Below are 4,392 nucleotides of genomic sequence, written 5' to 3'. Positions count from 1 at the left end.
CATTAGAAATTTAGAAAAGTAATCAAAAAGTAATCAAAAGTAATCAGTAACATTACTTTAATAAAGTAATTGAAAAAGTTACACTACTATTACATGTTAAATAGGGTAACTTGTAATCTGTAACCTATTACATTTCCAAAGTAACCTTCCCAACACTGGCAGTAACTTACAATGTGCACCAGCGATTTACAGAGTCAAAACACTAGATTTAGAAGGCAAAACGCATAAACATACTGATTAAGAGCACAGTACCCAAACAATGCCTGATTTTACTAGTTCAGAAAGAAAAATATTTTAGAAAGTCCCACTTTGGAAAAAAGTCAAGCACTTACATTATATTTAAAAACAGAAACTAGCTTTGCCTCTATGCAAGTCAATACGGCTGAAAACCTGTACTGAACTTTGGATCTTCATATTCCTTGCTTTTCACTGACCTTATGCACTCTCAATTTTATACTTGATGCTAAAGCTTGCAAAATGACTCTATTGAGTGACCTTCTAATTACACAGACAGAAGCCAGGTCAGGAGCATATATCAGAACAAGTACCTGACTGGGGTCGACAGGAAGAAGGAGTGTACGCTCAGGTCAAGGGTCTAAAGCAGTGTTTCTCAACCCTGGTCCTGGGTGCCCTCCAGCACTGCACATTTTGTTTGTCTCCCTAATCAAACACACCTGATTCAACTCATTAGCTCATTAAAAGAAACTCCAGGACCTGAAATGGGTGTCAGATAAGGGAGACATACAAAATGTGCAGTGTTGGGGGGCGCTCAGGACCAGGGTTGAGATATACTGGTCTAAAGGGTCACACACTCAAGAGTGGAGATTAACCTTTCAATATGTTGTAATTTATCTCTGAAAGGTAAGATATAGGGATGTGGGCATGGCTAGAATTAATATTTAACCAAACAAGCTTGCCAATATTACATTCTTAATCAGAATGCAAAAAAATGTTGGATGTTGGCAGGGTATGACTCCCCAATAAAGAATCTCCGACAGAAAATGTACATTAAATAGGTTTAATTCAGCATATTACATTAGAAATACATTAATCAAAGATGTACTTATATACACACTACTTTTCAAATTTAGTAAGATTTCCTAAATTCCTTACTTTTCCTAAAGTAAGATTTAGTAAGAGTATGGTTTGAATGAGAAACATAAACAGATTAAACCCCAAGAATGTCTCCTTAGTGACACAGTAATTGACCATGCAAAAGGTATTGTATAATTTTCACACTGACCTTAATGTGTTTAGAAAAAAAAATACATTACACAGTCTATTCAGAGAAACTATAAACCTGCCAAGGTCTAGTAGGAACAATAGAAATCCTCAGGGTGAAAGTGGGAGGAGATTTAGATACATCAACACTCGGACTTTAGGGAAGAAAGCTGTGAGAAAGAAATGAATTTATGAGTCCACCTGTAGCAATTTAAAAGAGCACCACTGAGGTTATATGACCCACATTCAGACGAGCTTTGAAATAGTCTCATTTTCTTTTCTATATTCGGCTTCATAAATGTTTAGAAAAGAGCTCCACCTTCCACATGAAACCACTGAGGCACAGACCACACAGCTCTGCTGAAACGTGACCTTGAGAAAATGTCAATTTCCAGCGACCACAAAACATTTCAACGTTGACAGTGACGTAATAAGTACTGGCTGAAATATCAGACACCAGAAAAGTGGTGCATTGTTTTGCTTCTGATTAAAAACCTTTTTAAAAATTATGTTTTCATCCACTGCAGGGATTAAAATCCTCTCCGACCCCCTCTGAGACCTGCAGTTAAGCCGTTTCCCCCGCACTCCCATTTCAGCCACATCCTGACTGTTGATATTTTCTCTTTCCTATATAAATAATCACTCAGTGTCTCTACTATAATTACACAGGACCTTGTCAGATAGTCTAATCCTGCTGGCATGCTAGCGTCATGCTAAAGCATCCGACCTTACACACCCCGCCATATACGCCTGACATGCGATTGCTGCCATAAAATTGCACATGGGAAAGTGGATTAAGTCTAAAAACATGCTAATCCGCCCAAATGAGTATGTCTTACTCTTTCCTGGCGAGCATGTGGCTCAGAAATAAAGCTCCAAAAAGTGTGAAACTGTCCATTGAATAAATGTGGCACATATACTGTCTTAACATCTCTGAAATTGTTAATTGCTCGCAAGCACCACTAAATCCGCTGGACATAGTAGGGATTAAAAACTCTCAGCAGCATATGTTTCTAATGTAGGTTCCATTAGCTGGTGTTGTTTTAACCTTAAACAAAGTGGAATTTTCCATGTCAAACCCAATAGTTCCGCTAATTGGAAAGTTCGGCCATCTGACGTTTACTGATAAAGGATAAGGATGTGTGACATTTTCAAATAAACAACATTTATCTAAATAAGGAGGTCTGGTGTAAATGGAATACTGTTTAGATCAAGTTCATGGAATTTTAAAAGTTCTTTATCTGAGTCTGCTAGTACTGTTTATTTGTGGATCATGTTTAGAAGCAGTTCAGTAATGAAGGACAGTGATGTTGCTGTTGTAACCCTAAACCTGCATCTATAACTAGACGTTAACATTTCATGTTCACTTCACATCATGCACATATAGTTGTTATTCAACTGCCAACTCTGTTATAGTTATTTAATCAGTAGAATGTCGATAAGGTTAAAGGATAATTGAATTTTCTCAGAGTAGCATGTACAATTTTCTAGTATGTACTGCACAAGAAGAAAAAAAAAGTTATTTAAAGGAATAGATCACCCAAAAAACTAAAATTACATAATTTACTCATCCTCATGTCAAACCTGTATGACTGACTGTGTACTCATCCTCATGTCAAACCTGTATGACTGACGATTTTTGGGAGAACTATCCCTTTAAGGAAAGTGTCTCACTATGTCCATGTAACTTCACTTACACATTATTTGACACATTGGCATGAGACTTAACATGAACATATTTATAACCTGACAGGCGGAAGGTTAAATCCAAGTCACCCAATCTCAATTGGTTTATCGAATTGCTTAGAAAGTCACCAATTTATCCTGAGTAGTTAATTTTGCTACTCACTTGGGAGAATTAATGCAAAAACTGGCTTCGCATACATTTGTTCAACACTGCTCCTCACATCCAGGTTTACATCCAGGTTTAATTCCGTTTTGGATGTTTACTCCATCTTTAACTATTGCAAGCTTCACAGGAGCGGGCAAATTGAAAAAGTCAAAATATGAAATTAATTTACATGTGAATGTTAAATTAGTCTACAGTCCACTGTGGTTCTCTGCCATAGAAACCATCTTCCCTGTACGCAGATTCAATTTAAATGGCAGAATGCTTGTATAAAAATAAAGGTCCCTAATGAGTTCTGCACTAGCGATGAGCGACAGCTTCATAATAAGGCATAAATCACAGCAGACAGTGGTGTTTCTTTGAAATATGGCGTCGGGGTGAGCTGTCTGAGGGAGTGGAGGCCTGCGCCAATCCTTGTCACCCTTTCAGGCGTGGTGTACATCATGGAATCCAGATGGCCTGTCATACATCAGGCCTTTCAGCTCACTGACACGCACGTCCACCAAGCTGCTTCTACTTTACCTAAACTGGAACTTAGTGGTACCGTGCACAAAACTCACCTCTGAGAAATGCAAGTGAAATCGCTTTTACTCCCTTTCCATCATACTCGCCTCTTGTCTTTGCTGAGGCACACCTGCGAGGACTGAGATCATTTCGAGGCTGTCATGTGAAGGTGCCCCTTAAGGACTTGATAAATTTGAGTCTTCCCACTTGTGGCTTTGGTCTAGAGCAGATAGGGCAATGTTTGAATAGATGGCCTTTGGCCAATCACTAACATTGATCTAGCTCTACATATAGTCATATTGGGGTTCATTTTTTTCATCTGGACATATATTTATTAAAATATACAGTTAAAAAAATGCAATTCACAATACAGCGATTTGAATTCAACAACTCTATGATGATTAAGTTTTTCATTTCTAAAGAAAAAATACTATGTGTTTTTGGAGGGACACAGATTTATTAAAAAAAAATCTGATATAAATAAAAAAATCCTCATTAAGAGACTGAAATAGAGTCTTCTAGAGAATTCTTAGAGTCTGCTTATTAACATTCAACAACCTTTGTCTGCCAAATCACATAGATTAACCAACATGGAAAACATCCATCTATTTTCCAACCCACTGGTCCTGTGTAGAGTCTTAAAATATCAGGTAATTTCACCGTTATATGACAAAGCAATCCCAGTCAACACGTGAGATCATGCGATGATCACAGTGACATCACACGATCCTCATACTGTGATCCTCACGGTGTGAGTAATAGGTGAAATCATTGTGAGTTCACATGATCCTCATACTGTGATCCTCACGGTGTGAGTA

The 4,392-nt window shown here is 37.8% G+C and overlaps 1 long non-coding RNA gene across 1 annotated transcript in view; it reads left to right on the top strand.

Moving 5' to 3' along the window:
• The window catches only part of LOC107714837 (uncharacterized), a 7,880-nt gene that overhangs the window by 2,250 nt on the left and 1,238 nt on the right, over positions 1 to 4,392 (top strand). The window contains exon 2 of the long non-coding RNA XR_001637036.1: positions 4,077 to 4,087. This is a non-coding gene — a long non-coding RNA (uncharacterized LOC107714837). The remainder of the gene's footprint in view (positions 1 to 4,076; positions 4,088 to 4,392) is intronic.

This window comes from Sinocyclocheilus rhinocerous, unplaced genomic scaffold (genome assembly GCF_001515625.1).
Source record: "Sinocyclocheilus rhinocerous isolate Xijiao unplaced genomic scaffold, SAMN03320098_v1.1 scaffold1350, whole genome shotgun sequence".
NCBI classification, from domain to species: domain Eukaryota; kingdom Metazoa; phylum Chordata; class Actinopteri; order Cypriniformes; family Cyprinidae; genus Sinocyclocheilus; species Sinocyclocheilus rhinocerous.
This window is presented reverse-complemented; position numbering and strand designations above follow the sequence as displayed.